We start from the raw sequence: 24532 nt of genomic DNA on the forward strand, positions 1-24532 counted from the left end.
CTCTGGGGTGCAGCATGTTCAGTTGCTCTGTGGGAATGAGATATGCATAATTCAGTCACATGTAGGAGTGCTGAGGAAATGGAGCATGGTCCTTTGCCCTGTGGGGATGGTAGATGTGCAGTCCAGTCAGCACTACTAGCTGTGAATGGCTTAAGCATGCTCAGTGAAAATGGAATCTTTGGCAATTTTAGCGGCTACATTTTTCTGAAAAGTCTCTACTGAGCATGTGCAAAGTGGTATTTTTCAAAGTCTTATAACTTGGCATTTGGGTAAATTTTCACAGGAACAGCACAAGGCACATACCTGACACCCCCCTGCCAAATTTCAAGTCCCTGCTCCAAAGCATGAGTGCATTACAGGTTCTCAAAGAAAAGGTCACTAGAATTTTTTTAAATGGCAAAGCAACATATTTTCCCCAAATTTCACTCTCAGAAGTGGCGAACAGTTTTGATGGATATTTCCAAACATTGCAGACTGAGGCAGACACCCAGCATGGAAAATTTCAGCCCATTATGAACAGAATTATTTCAGCAGAATTATGAACAACTGAAAGCAGGGTAACTGTCACAGAGCTCTTCATCTGCATAAGCCGTTTACCTAGAACTCCAGGTGGACATAATGACCTGGAAGAGAACAAAATCTTTACTGATAAAGTCTGTAAATGACACAGAGATTGAGGGTGTAGTAAATAATGAAGAAATAATGATAGGTCACTGATACAGAACGATCTGGATCTCTTGGTAAGCTGAGTACGAACAAACAATATGCATTTCAGTATGGCCAAATGTAAGGTCATACATCTAGGAAAAAAAGAATGCAGGCCGTACTTACAGGATGGACAACTCTGTCCAAGGAAGTGGTGATCTGAAAAAGACTTGGGCATCATGATGGGTAATCAGCTGAACATGAGCTCCCAGTACACTGCTATGGCCAAAAGGGCTAATGCGATCCTTGGATGTATAAACAAGGAAATATCGAGTAGGAGAAGAGAAATTATATTACTGCTGTATTTAGCACTGTTACGACCACTAGTGGAATACTGTGTGTGTCCATTCCTAGCGTCCACAATTAAAGAAGGATGCTGAAAAATTGGGGAGGGAGTCAGAGAAGAGACTAGAATAATTAAAAGATTGTAAAACAGGCCTTATAGGGATAGATTCAAGGAGCTCAACCTATTTAGCATATCAAAGAGAAGGTTATGGGGGTGTCTTCATCACAGTTTCTCAGTACCTAAATGGGGAATGGACATTTGATAAGAGGGCTCTTTGATCTAACGAAAGTATAACAAGATTCAATATCTAGACACTGAAGCTAGATAAATTCAGACAAGAAAAAAGGTTCAAACTTTTATCAGTGAGGGTAATAATTAGCTATTGGAACAAATTACCAAGGGTTGTGGTGGATTCTCCATAACTGGCAATTTTGAAATCAAGACTGCATGTTTTTCTAAAAGATATTCTGTAGTTCAAACAGGATTTAATTCAGTGAAGTCCTATGGCCTACTTTATACATGAAGTCAGAGCAGATGATCCTAGTGGTCCCTTTTGGCCTTATTATCTATTAATGTCTGAATAGGGAAAGCTGTGTTTTTCCTGTTATTACTCTTTTTCAGGAAGAGATCGCTAATAATAGCATCTATCAGTCTCCTATTATCACTATACACTTCATAACCATTGACATTTGAACCTTACCAATAATTCAACATTAGCTCAGCCTCAGCCAGTAAAATGCTTTCTGGGCAAAACTCTGGTTTCTGCATCTAGGTTTGGACTACTTTATATACTTGTCAATTAATTAATTTTGGTAATTGACTCTTGGTATACATTCAAGAGAAGGTAATCAGTCTCAGAGCCATTTTGTCACAGAGTAGCATAACATTACACCATTTTCAAATATCCCACCATGTATATGACTAAAATTAGAAGGCCTCATGCATGAAATGCTGCAGCAGTTAAGTGGTTAAAGGAATCCAGTAAAGTCAACTTGCATTTGGATATTGGAAATTTGAGTCAGCATGCTCTGGTAAGCAAAAATCATGCATTGTATGCCAACATAATATTAAGGCTCAGAATGCAAAGCAGAGAAGCATAACAACTCGATTACTGACTTCCTTTCTATAAAGGAAATATTGTTTTAAGAAAGCTGTTCCAATGATCAAGTGTACCACAGGAATGTGCCGGCAATTATAGCAATCAACGCAGAGCACTTTTTCAACATTACTTTATCTATCATCCACTAAATACTAAGCGTGGCAATGTCCTATGGCCTTGGGCTACACAGATGAAAAAATGTTGGAAGCCTACTTTTAATTAGTCCACAAAGAACAAAGAACATGCACACTCAAACTGCATTCTCCAGTCTTAAACAATGGCAGGTTTGAGTAAGGATGGCCTATACCAGAGGACCATGCAATGTAAGTGGCATTCAGAAATCAATTACTTATAAGAGAATAAGGCAGCTGTCAGCTTGAATTGACAAACTGCATCAACGATGAAAGGGTTACCAGAAAACTAAGAGTGCCAATAAAAGTGGAGTGGGCAGCTAAAGAAGGTATGTGCTACGTGTGTGTGTGTAATTTAGCTGTGTAATGAAAATTATAAAAGAGTGCACAATTTAAGGTGGATGTAGTTCAGTCTCTATAAGGTGTGAAGAGGTTAGGGAGGGCTCCTTCACCCTTTGGAAGAAATGCAGGTGATAAGCCAAGGGTTTTGCAGGAGTTGGGGTCCTTGGCTTAGTCTCTGAGACCCTTGCAAAATGTAAGGGTGATAGAGAAAGCAACTACACAGTTTGTGAGGAGCACAAGAAGGGAAAATAATTAAGGCTGCTATAACTTCCAGCAATAAGGCAATCTGATTTCTTAGGCGCGAGCTGACAATTAAATACCCCAACTTCATAAAGGGCCTAACTATCTGCAAGTACTATTGAGAGATCATGCTAGAGGCTTCAGTCCTGCTCTTTCCCCCAAGTAAAAGAGCTTATATCACCTTGCACTTTGTAAAAATTTTAAACTAGGTTAGTATACCACAACTTTAATTACTATTATATTAGGCAGCTGCTGCAGAGAGATTACCAACTGTGCCAAATATGCAGTGGCTTTATGGTACTGATCTTGACAAGTATTTACTGGCAATTTGGATGATATTATTTGTGACTTAATCAGGACTGGAACCAAGGGTTCCACATGAGAGGATTCTATGGCACTGTCTACAATAGCTATTTAATGTAACTTTTTAAGGCCCTTTTAAGGTACATCTTTCGTAATGATTACCCAGTGAATTGCACAGACCTATCCCCTCATCTATTACCAATCCTCCTTAAACCAATATCTTTGAGGTCCCAGGTTTTCAGGCATTCCATAGAAATATTGAGGACATTTAAATAATTGTAATAGTATCACAGTATTCAGGAGCTATGGTACTGTACTTCACACCCAGAGCTGATCAGAAGGGAGTAACAAGCAAATACTTTATTCCCCAAAACTGGGATACAAATGAAAATAATTCAAGGTCATGTTTTGTAATGAGTAAAACTGAATGTAGGTCATGTTATTTGAGTCTGGTGGTGTTACAGGAGTCTCAGGTTTCATTCTTTTAAAAATCTTAAAATTATCAAATTATTTTGACAAAAGGGATTTTAGCATATGAACAGACATGCAGGCGAGTGAATAGGTGAGCAAGTGAATGAACAGATGGCTGAATGAATAGGTAGACCACCATACAAACTCTGAACTGGTGGGTATTTCAGATTTATGCCACAGAGTTGCTGGAATGCAAGAAATATTTCCAGATTAGCTCACTGAATCATCATGATTCTTTTCTTTGGAAGTCAGGGAAAGTGACAGGAGCCTTGCATGGGCAGCAGAGAAACAAAGAGGAAGAGGGAATTAGGCCTCAAAACATCCCTTTCAGTTTTTCAGCATTTTCTCCAAAAGGTCTCAAAGTGGAAACAGGGAAGTATGTATTGAGCCCCAAGGCAATGGGCTAGATGTTCATCTCAGCTATACTGGTGTAAAGCAGGAGTAACTCCATTGACTTGTCACAATTTACAATAACATAAATGAGAACAGAATCTGTCCCAATGCCTTTTGCTTAATGAAAAACTTGCTGCAGAAAAGAGAATGATAGAGATTAGCAAGAATTAGAAAAATAAATGCTAAACACTATAAACATTACATGTGATTAGCTCTAAATATTTTCTGTGGCTCACTGTAACTATGTCTCAGTACAGAATATGTTTTTCTTTTCAGTGTTATATTGATAGAAATTATACTATCAATTAAAAAAAACACACAGAACTATTCTCAGTTCCCTCAACCCTAGCTATTATTAGTTGACAATTTCTTGCTGACATCATAGTAGATATGGATCTTGAGGAGGGATTTGAAGAAAGAGTGGGTAGTCACCTTACACACTAATTGAAGGAAGGCATTACAGACATAATGAGTGGCATCCCCAAAAGCAGGAAGACTGTTACAGGAAAAGTAGACAAAAGATGAGACCAACACTAGGCTTGTTCTCATAGCTCTGACAATTTTTAATCTTTCTCTCAGGGTCCATCTAGACCTAGAGGTGTAATGTCTGGCTGGGGTAGATGCACACATAGAATCATAGGACTGGAAGGGAGCTTGAGAGGTCATCTAGTCCAGTCCCCTGCATTCATGGCAGGACTAAGTATAATCTAGACCATTCCTGACTGGTGTTTATCTAACCTGCTCTTCAAAATCTCCAATGATGGAGATTCCACAACCTCCCTAGGCAATTTATTCCAGTGCTTGACTACCCTGACAGGAAGTTTTTCCCTAATGTCTAACCTAAACATCCACTGCTGCAATTTAAGACAATTGCTTCTTGTCCTATTCTCAGAGATTTAAGAACAATTTTTCTCCCTCCTCCTTGTAACAACCTTTCATGTACTTGAAAACTGTTATGTCCCTTCTCAGTCTTCTCTTTTCCAGACTAAACAAACCCAATATTTTTAATCTTCCCACATAGGTCATAGGTTTTCTAAACCTTTAATCATTTTTGCTGTTCTTCTCAGGACTTTCTCCAATTTGTCAACATCTTTCCTGAAATGTGGTGCCCAGAACTGGAAACAATACTCCAGCTGACGCCTAATCAGCGTGGGTGTAGAGCAAAACTCCTGCTAATGTATCCCAGAATGATGTTCGTTTTTTTTGCAACAGTGTTACATTGTTGACTCATATTTAGCTTATGGCCCACTATGACCCCGAGATCCCTTTCCGCAGTACTCCTTCCTAGGCAGTCATTTCCCATTTTGTATGTGTGCAACTGATTGTTCCTTCCTAAATGGAGTATTTTGCATTTGTCCTTACTGAATTGCATCCTATTTACTTCAGACTATTTTTCCAGTTCGTCCAGATCATTTTGAATTATAATCCTATCCTCCAAAGCACTTGCAACCCCTCCCAGCTTGCCCATCTGTAAACTTTATAAGTGTATTCTCTATGCCATTATCTAAATCATTGATAAAGATATTGAACAGAACCAGACCCAGAACTGATCTCTGCGGCACCCCACTCGTTATGCCCTTCCAGCATGACTGTGAATCACTGACAACTGCTCTCTGGGAATGGTTTTCTAACCAGTTATGCACCCACCTTATAGTAGCTCTATCTAGGTTGCATTTCCCTAGTTTGTTTATGAGAAGGTCATGCGAGACAGTATCAAAAGCTTTACTAAATCAAGATATACCACGTCTACCACTTCCCCCCCATCTACAAGGCTTGTTACCCAGCCATAGAAAGCTATCAGGTTGGTTTGACATGATTTGTTCTTGACAAATCAATGCTGTTACCTATCACCTTATTATCTTCTAGATGTTTAAAAATTGATTGCTTAATTATTTCCTCCATTATCTTTCCAGGTACAGAAGTTAAGCTGATTAGTCTGTAATTCCCTGGATTGTCCTTATTTCCCTTTTTATAGATGGGCACTATATTTGCCCTTTTCCAGTCATCTGGAATCTCTCCTGTCTTCCATGACTTTTCAAAAATAATCACTAATGGCTTAGATATCTCCTCAGTCATCTCCTTGAGTATTCTAGGATGCATTTCATCAGGCCCTGGTGACTTGAAGACATCTAACTTGTCTGAGTAATTTTTAACTTGTTCTTTTCCTATTTTAGCCTCTGATCCTACCTCATTTTCATGGACATTCACTATGTTAGACATCCAGTCACCACCAAAATGCTAGCTTTGATTGCATTAAAAATAGCAGTGTACCCACAGTGGCACAGGCATTGAGACAGGCTAGCCACCCAAGTAGGTACCTAGGGTCCCAGGAGGGATTGTACTCAGGGCAGTTAGCCTGCCCAACACCAGAATTGCTACAACTTTGCTTCTACTTTTAGCACACTAGCTTGATCAAAGCTATCTCACATCTTTCTACCTGAGCTAGAAATTAAAGCTCCAGCTCAAAGACATACTCAGTCTCTAGCTAGTGAAGACTACACAAATAAATAGAAAATAATAAAAACTATTTTTCTTTCATATCTTCCCTTCTCTGTCAGTCTTTCTGATGCTCATGCCTCCATCCACAAGTGCCAAACAGAAAAACCACACTCAGAGCCACAGAATTTAGAGCTGAAAAAAGACCTCTTACATCATCTTCTAGAACAACCCCTGCCAGTGCAAGATTGTTCTTACAATATATCCTGAAGTGTTTTGTCCTGTCCAGTTTTAAATGACTCAAGTGACGGGTCTTCCACAACCTCTCCTGGCAGGTTATTCCACAGTCTAAGAAAAGTGTGGTACAGTGATTTCATTGTGTATATTGCTGTGACGAGGTGGGACTGTTCTTGATGTTTCCTCTGAGTGTTGTGGGGGTGCCTCAGTTTCCCCTATGAAGTTCTTAAGTATCTAGGTGGTGGGGTAAGGGTGTATGATCATTGCAGAGCCCTAGAGGGCAGGTGTGTGCAGGGGTCTGGACACAGAGAATGTTTCCTGGCAACTGATGGCCTGGGCCCTTCCCCCCTGCAAGGTGAGAGCTAAAGGGTTGGAGAACAAAGGAATCAGGTGACCTCCTGGCCCGGGAAAGGGGAAAGCCCAGAGGAGGAAGCGCTGGAGGGAGTTCCAGTTTGGGGCTGGCTGGAGACATGGAGTGAAGGGCAGACGTGGTTGTCTGGCTCACTGCCCCCAAAATGGACCCAGCTGAGGGGTCCGGTTCTCTGCACCTACAAACTCTGTTTTAGACCATGTTCCTGTCGTCTAATAAACCGCTGTTTTACTGGCTGGCTGAGAGTCACATCTGACTGCGAAGTTGGGGTGCAGGACCCTCTGGCTTCCCCAGGAGCCCCGCCTGAGCGGACCCGCTGTGGGAAGCGCACGGAGGGGCAGAGGATGCTGAATGCTCCGAGGTCAGACCCAGGAAGGTGGAAGCCGTGTGAGCTGTGTGTCCTGAAGACAGGCTGCTCACAGAAAGGAGACTTCCCCAGAGTCCTGACTGGCTTCATGGGGAGCAGTTCCAGAGCATCGCCCAGGGACTCTGTGACAATTGCCTTAGTGTTTCTGCAGTCATATTGGCTCCAGGCTGCATCTAGGACAGTGTGAACCATTTCTGGTGTTTCCATGGAGAATTCTCCTGTTCAGTTGCCATCATGAAACTTATGGCCTAGCCACAGCAAGCCAGGGCACAGAGAAGCCAAAATCATAAGTCAGCTGGGCTTGGAATAGATCCCACTCTATAATGTGGCCCTCAAGTGAATAGCTCCCTGTAGCTCTATGTGGGTTTGACCCCGCTCTCTTTGAAGCCAATGAGTGCAGGAGCAAGACCACATGTTGTAAGTTCCAGGGCAGCACAATGCCTACCCTTGTACTGTGACTAGCAGATTGTGGGTGCTACTTTAAGCAAGTAAATAATAATAAATAAAAAATAGTTGTCATAATGATTTACGTAGTTCTTTCAGGGTTCAGAGTAGCAGCCGTGTTAGTCTGTATCCGCAAAAAGAAAAAGGAGGACTTGTGGCACCTTAGAGACTAACCAATTTATTTGAGCAGAAGCTTTCGTGAGCTACAGCTCACTTCTTCGGATGTATGCAGTAGAAAATACAGTGGGGAGATTTTATGTATACAGAGAACATGAAACAATGGGTGTTACCATACACACTGTAACGAGAGTGATCAGGTAAGGTGAGCTATTACCAGCAGGATGTGGGGGGGAGGGTGGGACATTTTGTAGTGATAATCAAGGTGGGCCATTTCCAGCAGTTGACAAGAACATCTGAGGAACAGTAACTCATTTGAGCATGGGGCAACACTCACTTTCTGTCTTGTGTATTTGCACGTGTAAGTAGGTACATGACCAATCTAGCCAGTCCCTTGACAATTGAGTCTAAAGCATCTTTTCTTTAACTGCAAAGGCACAACATTCAGAACTCGGAAATGTTGGGTGTAAGGCCATGTCTACACTAGCACTTAGGTCAGCAAAACTTTTGTCATTCAGGGGTGTGAAAAAACACATCCCGAGCGACATAAGTTTTCCCGGCATAAGCGCTTGTGTGCGCAGCGCTGTATCAGCTGGAGATGCTCTCCTGCCAACAAAGCTACCACCGGTTGTTGCAGTAGTTTCATTACGTTGACTAGAGAGCTCTCCCCCATCAGGCTAACGTGGCTACACGAGCACTCTTACAGTGGCACAGCTGCACTGGTACAGTTGTGCTACTGTAAGCTTGTAAGTGCAGACATGGCCTTAGTTCAGCTGGATCAATAGACATAATATTAGCTCAGTCTTCTTAAGGTCTAAAGTAGGCCTTGACTTAATTCTGTTAATTCTGGGAGAGTTAGCATTGACTGAAACAGGCACAGAACTAGGCAAATGTTGAGCGCTTTTGAAAATCTCACCCTTAGTGACTTATCTCTATGACATGCTGTAGCTAACTTCCACTGGAGCAGCCTTGGCTGCTAGTACATTGGCCATTTTCAAACCCTTTTACTCCCTTCATCTGTGCATGAGATCTATAAATAAATTCAAGCATTTTGGTTTCAATAAGCTCCATTCATAATGGCACTATCCTTAAATGGCCTGAATTCTCTATAGTTATATAATGAATTCTTTTCTGTGAATTGTTTGCAAGTCGATTAAGTGCGATCACAGTGACTTAGTTCAGTATTCTTCCACTATGGAATACATTAAAAAACAAAACACTGTCATCCATGAAGGACTTCATAAAATGTCCAGCCTGTGAAAGGCAGTCAGCAATCTGTGCAAGTCACGTTACAAACTATTGTTTGACAGACTTCCCCAAAGATTGGCAGAGTGTTAATAGAAACTGTATGTGGCATTAGAAAAGGAACAGAGTCAGCTGATGTATGGGAGACCTGAATGTGCAATTCTTCCCACAACCTACTAGATCACATAAAATTTGCTAAATCTCACATTTTTAAGCAACATTTAATGTCTGATAAAAAAATCTCTCAGGCCCTGAATGTTCATTACTCAGTAATTTATTGTCCCTTATAATAAACAGGTCAAGAGAGAGATATTTGAACTGTACAAATGGCATGTTTTTGTATAGAGCCACTAAGCATTCAGCAGTTTTCAGTGCAATATTCTACTTGTGCCAGGCATTTAGTTCATTCTGAACAGGATACAGAAGGATTTATTTTTGTTTATACTTCTTTTGGTGGTGTCATTGTTTTAAAACACTCACTCTGTCTTCTCTCCACTGTCCTCACCTACACTAGGCGGGGTAGTTCAGACAGGCTTCCTCTGGATTTAGTTCTTGATTTGCAACATATCAGGCTCTGTTGACTCAACCACAGCAATAATCACTCAAGCCAACCTGCGTGAAATTGTCCATTTACAGAACAGTTTTCTCCTTGCCATCTATTAGTAATGTAACATATTACTTAAAGAATTGCAAGATGCTCCTTGAAAATCTTTAGCTGAGATTTTCAAAGCTAATCAACGGATGTAAAATGCCCAAGATCCAATCCCCTAATGCAGCTTTAAAAATCTCAGACTTTGCATCCAGTCCCATAGCCCGGATATCAGTAAATCTCCCATTGACTTCAATGGGAATTCTTCCCCGGTCAGGACTGCAGAATCAAGCTACAAACATTTGCTTTATGTTAGAGCATTAGCCATAAGATTTGCAGGATTTACTGATGAAATCAACTGGTTTTGCTTTTGAAAACTTTATTATTTTGCTTAATTTAGCACCAAGTTAAAAATCATGAACCAAATTCTGCTCTGAGTTACACCACCACTGAAATCAGATAACATAAGAAGCAGACCAAACATTATTCAGGTCTCAGAACTATCCCAACCTCTTTTGAACTGTTCTTGGGAAAAAAATTAGGTTTTGCTTCATCATTCTTCGTGTTCACACATCTCTGCACTTTCTTTTTCCAGAAAGAAAAGGAAGCAGAAGAGCAAAAATATGGAATGAAAAATCAATTCTCATGACAGACAACTGCCAGCACAGTCTCTTTATCTAAAATTCAGAACAATTAAAAAGAAGGATATGTATTTTTCAGTGTGATCTGTAGTTCTGGATGTAGGATTTTTTAAAACAGCCTTGTAATAATGTGTTTTTAAAGTTTGCACACTTGCTATCAAGTCCCCCCAAAACAGTAAGGCATCCATCACAGAACCTTCCTGTAAAGCCAGTGTGAAGAGTTTCTCATGCATATTTTATACAATACTCATTCTCTGTCTACAGTGCAGACTTTAATACTTCCCTCAGGTCCTATTGAATCTGAGGACCAAGGGGAAAAAAGGAACAAATCCTCCTTGGAACTGGCCTTGGCAACCTCTTCTCTGCAGTGCCCTGATGCAGCAGAGGACTTTAAGCACATGCCTAGCTTTAGGCATGGACTTATGTGCTTTTCTGGATTGGGACTCAGGAGTGGGACAATGCTTCTTGCTCCACCTCAAACTTCATGTATCAGTGGCATTTTAGCAAGACGACACTGAACTCTGCAAACTTTTAATTCCACACGAAAGCAGTGTGACGGGTTCGGTCACAGAGACCCACTCGGGACCGTCACCTGACGTGCTGAAGTTACCTCTGAGCCCATTTTCCCTGCCAGCTTGAGCCCCTCCAGAATCCTGTCTTGTTGAGCCAGACACGCTAGCCTGCTACAACAAAGACCCATGGTCTGGACCATGCCCCCAAAGCTGCAGGCTTTAAGTGAAAACAGCTCAACAGGTTACTTGCCTCCAGCACCCAAACACCCAGCTCCCAATGAGATCCAAACCCCAAATAAATCCATTTTACTGTGTATAAAGCTTATAAAAGGTGAACTCATAAATTGTCTGCCCTCTATAACACTGATCAAGAGATATGCACAGCTGTTTGCTCCCCCAGGTATTAATCACTTATTCTGGGTTCATTAATAAAGTGATTTTATTAAGTATAAAAAGTAGGATTTAAGTGGTTTCAAGTAATATCAGACAGAACAAAGTAAGTCACCAAGCAAAAACACGCAAGTCTAAGCCGAATACATTAAGAAACTGATTACTGGTAATATCTCTCTCTCTCTCACACACACACACACAGATGTTCCAATAAGCTTCTTTCACAGACAAGAGTTCTTCCTAGTCTGGGCCCAATCCTTTCCCCTGGTACAGTCCTTATTACTTCCAGCAGACATCTTAGGTAGAAAGCAGGGGCTCTCTCATGACTGGCAGCCTCTTTTTGTTCTGTTCTACCCCCTTTTATAGCTTTGGCACAAGGCAGGAATCTTTTGCCTCTCTGGGTCCCCACCCCTCCTTCTAAATGGAAAAGTACCAGATTTAAGATGGATTTCATTATCAGGTGACATGGTCACATGTCACTGTAAGACTTCATTCGTCATTACCCACAGCCTGGCCCACACGTACACAGGAAGGCTAGCAGGTAAATAAACCATCCACAACCAACTGTCCTAGTCAATGGGAGTCATCAAGATTCTAAACCACCATTAATGGCCCACACTTTGCACAATTACAATAGGACCTCTGAGTTATACTTCATATTTCTAGCTTCAGATACAAGAATGATACATGCATACCAATAGGATGAACACACTCAGTAGATTATAAGCTTTGTAAGGATACCTTACAAGAGACCTTTTGCATAAAGCATATTCTAGTTGCATTACAGTCACATTCATAAGCATATTTTCATAAAGCATATGGAGTGCAACATCACACACAGAAATTTCCATGCCATATATTTCCAGTGGCCCTGCAAGAACTCTATACACACTCAACTATCAGACAATATTCATGCAGAAATCCACAGCAACATCTAGTAGCCTAGACTGATCACTTCATTTGTCTGGCACTGCATAATAATTCATTTTTGAACAGAGCTCAACCACCTACTTTAATATTTAATACTATTTTAGATTTATCTATCTTAGGCATTTCTATGGCCTCCATCATCATAAGATCTGAGCAGCTCACAATCTTCAATGTATTTATCCTCAGAAAACCCCTGTGAGGTGGGGAATTATTAGTCCCCTTTTACAGATGCGGAAATGAGGCACAAAGAGACTAAGAGTTCGTGTACATGAACATTTAGTTCGCTGCAAACTGAAATGTGAATTTTTCCCACATTACACTGCTGCAGACTAACTGCCTCTGTGGACCCTACTGACGCACATTAACAGTTTGTTAGTGCAATTTGATCTAGTCCTCTTTGAAACAGAAATAAATCAAAGGGCAGGCAGCTAGTCTTCAGCAGCCTAGTGAGGGGTAGATTCACACCCCAGCTTGCCACCAACTAAATATTCCTGTGGACAAGGCCTTAGTGACTTGCCTAGGGTCACACAGGATGTTTGTGGCAATAAAAATGAAGTTGGGTCTTCCAGAGCCCAAGCTAGTGCTTTAACCCCTGGACAAGCCTACAGATCATATACCCCCTACATGATGAGTGCGCTTCCCACACGGTGAGGGATATTTTGGGGCCAAGATCATGGTTCAGATTATATTTTGGTATTATTAAACTGGCTCATACAACTGCATCTACATCACTAGAAGTCTCTTCTGCCTTGGCTTTCTAACAGCAAATGTGTATGAAAAGTCATTCCATTTCTTTTCCCTTGGTTACAGCAAATCATCTATGGATACTCTACCACCATCTGTAGTTATGGTTTCTACTCCTTTGCCAGCAGAGTGATGTCTGAGGTTCTCTATTCTCCAGTGTTCAAACTGAACAGGCACATCCCAGAATAATGTAGACAATTGGTTGGATTCTACATATAGGGCTTGGGTGGGGTCTCTCTGCCTCCCCTATGCAATGTATTTCAAAAGCTCAGTATAGCTGTTGCTCTGGAAGAAATTTGGCAGGGAAACACGATGGGTTTCCCATTCTCAAGTGCTGTAATTACTACATACAGTATCTACACTGATGGATTTGAATGGAATGGGAGTAAAATACTGGGGCTATAAAAAGCTTACAGATATTATGATATATTTCTTCAATAATGGAGGTAACTTCTCTTTCTGTGAACAATATTTTACACAGTCCTAGTTAAAACTTTCAATATTTCATTTATTAGTATTTTTATTTGTAATAAATGGGATATCCATCTCCCTGAAGGAGTTCTGTGCAACAGAACAAGGGTGCTGTGTTATCCTGTTCTAAAGTCTGAACATGTACATACACTATCGCCTGATTTTTCCAAATATATTTCCATAGTTTTATATTAATGTATACACACACGCACCCGAGAAAGAGATGCAAATATGGGTGCTGTAACAACTGAACTGTGTGATATTCTGATATGGTGCCCCCTCAATTTCTCCTGTTGAAACTATTCTACTTTGGATCAAATACTTAGTCACTGGACCCAAGAGACTAGGGCACCCACCTGCAAAGTTGGACACCCACGGTCCAGTCCCCTGCTCCAATGACTATTTATTTCTTCAAAATGGAACAGCTTTAACAGGAGAGACTTAGGGAGCCCCACATCAGAATAGACCATAGTTCCGTGGTTACAGACAGAGGTGGATTAAGATATACTGGGGCCCTGGGCACAAAGAACATTGGGGCCCACACATCTCCCCCCGCAATGGGGCCCTTCCCCCAATTCCTCCCCTTCCCCCCCACAAGGCCCTGTACCCTGGCCTGGCAGGCCAGAAGCTGGAGCCGGACCATGGAAAGAGCTGCCCAGGGAGCCCAGGCTGCTGTGGGGAGCCCTGGACCCCCCACCTGCCCTGGGGGCCAGGGAAACAGGCCAGGGGTTGCTCTTGGGCACCCTGGTCCCTCCATCCAGGGCAGGTCATTTGTCCCATTTGCTCTTGCCAACTGATTATCAGTTGGCAAGAGCAAACAGGATAAATGCCCAGTTTTGCCAAAAATGGGCTCAGAGGGGTGAGCGGCAGGGCTCCGTGCATGGGAGTGGGGTGTGGCCAGCTCCGGGTGGGTGGGGGAGGGAAAGAGGGCATCCTCTACATGGGGGGGGGGGGGAAATATGATCACCCTATCACACCCAGGCTTCAGCTTCTGGCTTGGCCAGGGCCTCAGGGGGAAAAGGAGGAGCAGGTTGGCGGCACCCCCAGGTGGGGAGGAACAAGGGGTGAGGCCAGAGTTCTGGAACTCTTGTAGGGGCCCCCAAATTAGTCAGGGCCCCATGAGCTAATGCATTAATCCACCACTGGTTACTGAACTCCACAGAGGTATGGGAGGCCCCTGTTCAAATCCTTTCTTCCTCAGTTGCAGGGGGAAAATAAACTTTGGTATCTCACATCCCAGGTGAGTGATCTAGCCACTGGGCTAAAAGTTAGAAGGTGGGTGGCAGCACCTTCTTCTCCTCCTCCTGCCAGACCTTGAATGTGATCTGGTCTGGTAGGCAGCTTCTAAGTATGCCTACTGGATTGGGTCTGACGGTGAGATAAGTGGAGGAATGCCTGTCTATCTCCAGACTGAGGATCACTCTGGGGCTTAAGTAGGAGATAGGCATCCGATGCTGCATTGACAGCATCTGCTGTAGTCCCTTGTGCATGGAATGGAATGGTTATGCGTCAAAGTAGCTTTGGGAAGCTTTATCTTTCTCGCTTTTCCACTTCTTTTCGGAGGGGAGTGTATTAAGTAGAATTGGATTTAAAACGAGCTGGGGGGGGGGGGGGAAGTGTTACAAACATTTTCTTCAGATTTGTGTAGATATTTCATTTCAAAGGAAAGTTGCTGAGCAGCTGTAAGGCTTTACATGGCCCTGCCCATTTTATCTACACTGCACCCTAAAAAAAATGATGTGCACTACATAATGCACCTAGCACTTCTCTTACTCATAACGGAAGCACACGGGAGTCTGTATTTTGCATTTATTTGTTTTAGAGGAATGGATACAACTTGCTCAGTGTTTGTCAAATGAGTGCTGTGCAACAGATCAGAGAAACAGGCCTCTGTGACTTTATGTTAAACGGGAATCTGTGTCAGCTTTTTTACTTCAGGTGCCAGTGATAATGACAAGGCAGATTAGGAAATTGAAGGAATAGGTGACGAGGAGTTCAGACAAAGAAGAATAGGAAAACATCCAAGCAAGAGGCAGCAAAGGATTTCATAATTTAATTAAGTAATGAAAAGAGTAATGGGTCAAGTGATGAAAACAACAATACAGTCTTTCAAGGCAACAGGGATTCCAGAAACCGTTTTCCAACTCAGACAAATCAGTCTTTCACAATTACTCTACTGTTAGCAGAATGACTTCTGTTGATTAAATTAGCATGCATCAGGACATTGGACATGCTCTAAGATCTGTAATTGCAATATATTTTAGCAACTATGGCAAATTTGAAGAGGAATGTTCACTATAATTTTATGCCCATGAGATACTTATGGAGCACCAGTGTGGGATTGAGTTTGCTGAACAAAAATGTATATTAAGAGAATGACATTAAGAGAAGGTTGTACATTTCAGCACAGAAAAAACAGGAAATATCAAGGGCTGCACAAGCAACTTGACAAATGGGAAGAGTTGTGTATACATTATGATACAGGCTGTCAAATTTAGTATACAGACCAGCAGTTGTTGTATAGACATTGCAGTACCAAAGCTTGCACTGATTTCTGACAAGAGCTCTTCAGCTGCGTTACTGTGCCCCATCCCACTCCTTACTGTCCTCCAAACAAAGATGGTAGGTCCTTTTCTTTAATTGGGCCTTCTCCCTTTACAGGCACTTTAGACATGACATGGCTCAGACATTGTCTGGTTTTAATTAATATAGGTGTTTTAATTCCCTTATGTTAAAAGAGCTCTGAAGAATAAAGCCTCCAAACCTGCAGAGTAATATTTGTAGCTTTAAAAAATGGCTCTGAGGTCTGCCTCCTTCTGAAGTTTGTTCTTAACAAAGATGGCTACCAAAAATATTGTTAAAAGGGACCACAAGGGTCATCTAGTCTAACCCCCTGCCAAGATGCAGGATTTTTCAGGTCTAAACCATCCAAGACAGGTGGCTATCCAGCCTCCTTTTGAAAGCATCCAGTGAAGGAACTTCCATGGCCTCCCAAGGCAGTCTGTTTCATTGTCCTACTGTTCTTACAGTTAGGAAGTTTTTCCTGAGATTTAATCTAAATCTGCTGTGCTGTAGCTTGAACCCACTGCCTCTTGTCCTGCCCTCTGTGGCAAAAGAGAACAACTTTTCTCCATCTTTTTTATGGTAGCCTGTGATGGGGTATACTCTCCACACTGGCCCTCAGAGGGTAAATTAGGCCCAATTACCTGCCAAACTGCACCTGGAGGAGGAGCCAGAGAACAGGGGTTGATTAAATGAGGCTCAGCTAGGTAGGAAAAGGAGGGGCCTGAATAAAGCCCAAGAGCAGCGAGCAGAAGAGGGCTGCAGGAAAGTAGGCTGCAGTCACTCAGAGGAGGCAGGCAAATCCAGACAGGGAGGAAGCCAGGAAGGTAGGACAGGCTCAGGGGCAAAGCAGCAAGATAGGACAGTGCAAGCCTTGGGTGCTGACCGGAGGGCTCCTGAGCTGGAACCTAGAGTAGAGGGCAGGCCCGGGTTCCCCTACCAGCCACTGGGGATGTGGCACTGACCAGGCAGAGGACAGAGGCCTGCCTGATTTGTTGTGGAAAGATTTTGTTACATACCTCCCTAGAAGGGGGAGCCATGTAGTGACTGGGCCAGAGGGCCGAGTCACGAAAACAAGGCTGTGGTTCCTGGAGCAAGAGTGGTCTACAGAACGATAGGAGGAAGGGAGAGACTCCACTGGTGGAGGGCACAGTGTTTGGCCAGAGCTAACCCCAGAGTAGCCAGACGGAGGCACCACTAGCAGTGTCTAAACATCATGGCACAGTCTTTCAAGTGTTTGAAGATTGCTATCATGCACCCCCTTGATGTCCTTTTTTCTAAACTAAGCATACCCAGTTCCTTCAGCCTTGATCATATGGTTGGCATCCCATCCCTCTGATCATCTTTGTCACTCACCTCTGGATCCTTTCCAGTTTCTCTACATCCTTTCTACACATTGGTGCTCAAAATTGGACACAGTATTCCAGCTGAGGCCTAACCTGTGCCAAATAGAGTGGTACTATTCTCTCCCATGACTTGCATGCTATGCCTCTGTTAATGCAACCCAAAACTGCATTTGCTTTTTTTGCAACAGCATTACATTACTGACTCATGTTGATGTTGTGATCCACCACAACAGTGCTGCTAAGACAGTTCCCCCCCATTCTGTATTTGCTTTTTCTTCCCTAAGTGTAGCACCTTACATTTGTCTTTGTTGAATTTCATTTTGTTGTCTATAGCCCAGTTCTCCAATATATCAAGATCCCTTTGAATTTTAGTTCTATCCTTCAAAGTGTTTGCAACCCCCTCCCCCTGCTTTATATCACCTGCAAATTTGATCAGTATGCTCTCATTCCTACATCCAGGTCATTAATAAAGATGTTAAACACCAGACCCAGAACAGATCCCTGTGGAACCCCACTTGAAACCTCCCTCCAATCTGACATCATTCCATTAATAGCTACTTTTTCCATCACTAGAAAAATCAGCAGTTGCCATCAGCTAGCACAGAGTTATCAGAGGTAGCACAGTCATCTCAGGTCCTGTGGTAACTTTTGGCAAATGTTGACTTTTTAAATGGGGAACACTAACAGGAACAAAAGACATGTTCTCTCCACCAACAGAGGCAAATGGCAGGAGGATATTAACAGGAAAAAAACCCTGGTTATCTAGTTTTTTGTAACTGTTTTTCGAGGTATTTTGCTCATGTCCATTCTATGTTAGATATGTGCATGCCCATGTTCACAGTTGTCAGAGAGTTCTGCCTCAGTGGTACCCGTAGGACTGGCTGTGGCACCCCCTGGGGCGGTATATCAAGCGCCGCCGGCCTTGCACCCTCTCAGTTCCTTCTTGCTGGCGTGGCCACTAAATGGACCTTGATTCATGAGAGGGGCAAGCCTTGGAGCTTGAGATGCAGGAAGTAGTCTAGAATGAGCTGCAATCTTGATCAACAATCCAGCAGGTGAACCACTTCCATTTGGCCATGTAAGTCGCTCTGGTGGAGGGCTTCCTACTTCCCAACAGAACACGCTGAACTTCAACTAAGCACTGCTGCTCCTGCACATTTAGCCACACAGCAGCCAAGCCATCAGATGTAACTCCACCAGGTTGGGGTGCAGAAGACTGCCATGGTTCTGGGACAATAGGTCTGACTGGAGTGGTAGTTGGAATAGGGTTGCCACCGAGAGGCCCAGCAGGGTGCTTAACCATGCTGGCACTATCAGGATGACCTTCGCCCTGTCCTGCTTGATCTCCATGAGGACCCTGGGTAGAAATGGCAGTGGAGGGAAGGTGTACATGAGATCCCCCAACCACAGAAGGAGAAAGGCATCAGACAGGACTCCTCTGTCCAAGCCCCCAATTGAGCAGAAGACATGGGCCTTCCTGTTCTACCTGGATGCAAACAGGTCCACCCGGGGAGTGTCCACCTGTGGAAGATGGAGCTGACCACCTGAAGGGACCACTCGTGGAGAGTCGAGAGCGTCCTGAGGAGGTGATCTGCCAAAGCATTCTTGGACCCAGGAAGGTGAGTGGCTACGAGATGGATATTGTACTGTAGACAGAAGTCCCAGAGCCAGAGGGCTTCCTGGCAAAAGGCCTAAGACTTGGCCCTGCCTTGCCTGTTGATATAGAAGACCATCACCGTGTTGTCCATCAGGACCTACACCACCCTGTCTTATATGAGAAGTAGAAAGGCCTTGCAGGCCAGGCAAACCGCTCTGAGTTCCCTAACGTTGATATGCAGGGAACAATAGAGGCTAGACCAACGTCATTGAGTGTTGAGGTCACCAAGGTGGGCTCCCCAGCTCAGGTCCAAGGCGTCTGAGACGAGGATCACTGAAGAGGTTGGGGCCACGAAGGGACTCCTTCCAACACTGATGCAGGATCTTGCCACCAGACCAGGGATCCCAGTACATTGTTTGGAATCCTGATCACCCAGTCCATGCTGTGCCGGTTGGGGACATAGACCAATGCCAGCCATGCCTGGAGAGGTCTGAGGCAGAGTCGTGCATGCCGGACCACATAAGTACATGCTACCATGTGGCCCAGCAGTCTCAGGCATGAGTGGGCGGTGGTAAGCGAGTGGGCCCAAAGGCCCGCGATAAGGTCCACCATGGCCTGGATCTGAGTTTCGGGGAGGAAGGCCCTGGCCAGAGTGGAGTCGAGGACCACTCTGGCCAGGGCCTTTCCTCCTCCGAAACTCGAGGAAACCTGTGTGTTGCACGGGGGTTAAGGTTGACTTTGTCTCATTTATTATCAACCCCAGGTTGCGACAAGTGGAACATACCAAGCCAAGATGCCTCTGCACCTGATCCAGTGATTGGCCCCATATCAACCAGTCGTTGAGGTACGGGTAGATTTTGACTCCCCGACATCTCAGGTAGGCATCCACTGGTGCTATACCCTTTGTGAATACCCTCAGGGCCGACGAGAGGCCAAAGGGCATTGCTTTTAACTGGAAATGGTGCCCTCCCAACATAAAGCAGAGGACACACCAGTGCCCTGGAAAGATGGAAATATGCTTCCTTCAAGTCGAGGGCAGCGTACCAGTCTCCTGGATCCAGGGAGGGAACAATGGAGGACAGGGAGACTATGTGGAACTTCAACTTCTGGAGGGACTTGTTCAGGCGACGCAGGTCTAGGATAGGCCGATGCAACCAGGAAAGGCTGGGAGTAATAGACCAGCAACATCAGCACCCCCATACTGATTCCAGGACTGCCATTGGGGAGGCCACCTGGGCCTTGCTGCGCCAGCACCATGACAGGTGCTGCCTCAGACTCCCGCGTCAGGGGGAATCGCCTCGCCTCAGTGACGGGCTGAAGTCGTGGGCCGACCCCGACCACTGCCCCTCTGGTGATCATGGTGGAGCCATGAGGCCTGAGTCTGCCTACTGACTGTCATAGGTGAGTGACAAGGCGACGGGGAGTAGCACCACTTGCCAGAGGAGCAGTACAGACAGTGAGTGCGACTGACGCTGTGATCCCGAACGAGCCCTCCAGGACAGGGACCAATGACAAGGAGACCTCCTGGGAGGGGCTGTTTGGCGCCTATGCCACCTAGGCAACTGATGGCCAGACGGTCATTGGTACTGGTGACATGGGGAGTGTCTCCATGATTCCGGTGTCCCACTTCTGGAAGGTGGGGATCTCGACGGAGATCTAGGCTGTCTGGTGAGCTGGGGCGCAGCACTGGGTCCCAAGGTCGCAGTGAGAAGGACTTGCGTCTGCGATCCACCAACCTGGGGTGTTCTGCCAGATCATGCTGCAGCAACCTGGTGGCCTTCCCCTTTAGTGCCGCCAGCAGAGCCATATTGGTGACCTGGCACAGCATTTGCAGAGTCAGTCAGTCTTGCTCCTTGGCCACCAAGACCGCTTCGGGCACTGCGGCCTCCTTCACATGCTGCGGTCCTCTGCCTGGGGCAGGGGACGGGTCCCTGGCAGGGCTGATGGGTCCAACCTTTGCAGTACCCCTGTGACTCCCTGTAGCAGGCATGTGGCCTGACAAAGGTCCTTTGCCCAGAGCAACTCCCTCCATCAGTGCTGAGAGGCTTCTTTTCTTAAGCACCGGTGAGAGAGGGGTGCCTGGCTGAGTCCGGTGCCAGCGGTGCCGCTGCAAGCCAAGGCCAAAGTACTGGGAGTGGGTGCCACGGTGGAGGGTTCCGACGCTGGACAAAGAAAGCAGCCTCCATCAGTAATGCCCTCAAGCGGATATCCCGCTCTTTCCGAGTCTGTGAGCAAAAGTTCTTACAGACACGGCACCTGTCCTTGCGATGGCCTTCCCCTAGACACTTAAGACAGCTCTCATGCAGATCGCTGATCAGCATCAGCCAGCTGCATGACGCACATGACTTAAAGTCAGGGTAGCAGGGCATGCCCCGCTCGGGGCAAAGTCCCAACCGGGGACTCTCTGGCTGACTAACACTAATAATGAACTATAGAGAAAATGTACACCACCACCACCACCACAAAGTCAAGGGGTAAACTGCTACTGTTCCTGCAAGGCAAGACAAGGTGCTCCAACCATCACAGGCAGTAAGAAGGAACTGAGAAGGGTGCAGGGCCAGTGGTGCCTGATATACCACCACATGGGAGAGCCTCTCCAGGGGGTGCCACAGCCGGCCCTATGGGTACCACTAAAGCAGAAATCTCAACAACTGTACATGTGGGTGCCCACACAACTAAAATGGAATTGACATGAGCAAGCACTCAAAGAAGAACACCACTTGATACATTCCACTTGCATGAATCTGTAGTTTTGTTAAATAAATTGGTCCCCCATCAAATTGAGTGAAACAAACAATACACCTCCTTCTCTAGTAGTAACCAAAGTGGATCAATGAGCTGGTGCTTTCTCCTAGAGGCTCTGTGTTGTGTTCCAGAACCTAAGCTCTTATATAAAAAAATAAGCCTCTAGCCTTAATGGTTGCAAAGATATCCTTCAAAATGTAAAGACGTAAACTAGCGCAGTAATGTCTGCTTGAAAGAATATTTTTAGGGGGTCTGAATTGCCCCTATATATGGCTAGGGGGTGATAGCTCTGATGCCTAATGATGCTAATCTAAACAAATTTTGTTAACTATTTCACTGTTGAACAAAGAACTCAAGAAAGAAAAGTAGTACGATAATCATAGCGTTTTACTTTGATCAAAATAAATATAACTAATTATGCAATGATAATACAATAAAGTACTTAGAGACAAGGTAGATGAGGTAATATCTTTTATTGGATCAACTTCTGTTGGTGAGAGAGCCAAGCTTTCTGAAGAAGAGCTCTGTATAAGCTTGAAAGCTTGGCTCTCCCACCAACAGAAGTTGGCTGAATCAAAGATATTATCTCACCCACTTTGTCTCTCTAATATCCTGGACCTGCACGGCTACAACAACTCTACATGCAACAAATTCATGACTGATATACAACATTGTACGTCACCTTAGTCTGCCTCACAGTTTTTCCTACATCAAAAGTACATCGGTCTTGTATTTTTACATCTACAATTCAAGCTGATAAGATACAAGAACAAGACATACCTAAAAGTGAAGATGAACAGCAAACAGCACTGTGTTTAGTGCACACATGAGCTACAATTACTGAACAGATAAAGGAAGGCTTCTTATCTTTTACTTTGGAAGCCCGAATATGCTATGAAACTCAAGAGTTCAAGTACCATACTAGGAACAATCTAGAGAGCAAGAAACACTCCCACAGTGCCAGAATTATTCTGTCACAGTCTTACCTGGACTGGGTCTGAGACAGAAGACTTTGCAAGCCTGGGAGTGCCAGATGTGCAATCAATATTTTTGACTGGAAGCAGTTTCAACTACAACATTAAAACTGATACTCTTTTCAGTTACCTTTTTTAAAATATAAAATATTGAAGATTACTACTAACTACCATTCCCTTTGAGCGGGCTGACTTTTTTTTTGGAACAAGAAGTGTTTATTAAAAGATCTTTTCTCAACAAAAAAAATCATGAAAAACGATTAACATTTTTAAAAAGTCAATAATAAAAAAAATTTTGAGAGGAAAAAATTGGAAAATGTCAATTTTGATCAATATTTTGGTAAAATTTCCAATTAAAAATGCCACTTAAAAATACCAGGGGTGAGAAGCAGTATTTCCTGCTGTCCAAAAAGAACTAACTATCCTCACATTAAAATAACTGTAGAAGAGTCTCTGTAGAGTCCTGAAGTTAGGAGCCAGATTCATAGCTGTTGTAATCAATGTAGTTCCACTCAAGTCAATGAAACTCTTCCAGTTTACACCAATTGATAATCTGCCTGTCATGAATTGTGTAGCAAGTGTCCTCACTTTCTCTGCTCACCCCCAAAAAATACCATTTGCAATTACTGGTCAGCCAAACATTTTCAGCAAAACAGGGATCTGCGTATTGTAGAATCACTCATACAAATATCTTTGTCCCAGCTAACAACATGTTTAACACTGAAGAATTTTAAAGTTTGATGATATGCTACCATGTGTGAAAGCAAGTCATTTTTACTAAGTAATATACACAGGATCTGGAAATGCATCATCTGAGCTTTTAAAACATGTTTTTCAGCAAAGATCTGACTTTTTAGGATGGGGGTGAGCAGGAGTGTCTTTTTAGGTTCTATGATTCTAACTTTTTTTTCCCCTTCAGTTCCCAAGCTATTTCCAGTTTCACAGTATTTTTCTTCAATCCCCCCTGCTTCTTTTCTAACACCCCCTCACTAGAATGTAAGATCCATGGAGTCAAATTCTGTTCTCTTCTTTCCAGCAATACAAAGGAGCAGATTTTTTTCCATACTTTATCAGAATTAATTCTATCCTCTTAAAAGTTCAGCTAAAAAAACGGCAGTATAATTAGCATACTGTGGAAACACTAAGACTGTCTACATTTTTATTACTCACTATATTCAGCAATCAAGGTGGGCATGGAACCTACAATCATAGCCTCAATCCTGCAAGTACTTATCCACATGATTAACTTTAAGCAGATAAGTAGTTCCATTGAACTACAGGACAACCTCTGTGAATAAAATTAAGCATGTGTTTAAGTGTTTGCCAGATTGGGCCTAAAAACCCAATCCTGCAACCTTTACTCACATGTTGTCCTTTCTTAGATGATAGTTTAAAATTATGAAAGGCCATCTCTTAAATAGAAACTGAATTAATTTTTAAAAGGGAGAGAGAATGTCCACAATCTGAATGAAAGCCAAGAATGTCATATATAGTCCCATAAAAAGAAAAAAAAAAGTCTTATTGAAGAAATTTGTGTTTAATGGTAAATGCCTAATCTTTATAGAATCCCTGAGTTGAAGGCTAATTTCACTGTTTTAGTTAAACAAATATATAAATTAGGTTAGCTTGGAGTCTTCACCCTTGTATCAGGGTGAAACAAAAACCACAAACACCTCCAGGAGAGAATGAGATTTTAAAATGGGGGGCACTGTGCTTTGACATTTGCTCTTGAGGACCCACACGAAGAGCACAGTATTACTAAGCAGAACAGCACATTCCAGTAAACTGCTTTGTAATTTAAAGTTGCATATCTATGCTTGTAATGTTAGTAACATGCAATTGTAG

This window comes from Natator depressus, chromosome 3 (genome assembly GCF_965152275.1).
Source record: "Natator depressus isolate rNatDep1 chromosome 3, rNatDep2.hap1, whole genome shotgun sequence".
NCBI classification, from domain to species: domain Eukaryota; kingdom Metazoa; phylum Chordata; order Testudines; family Cheloniidae; genus Natator; species Natator depressus.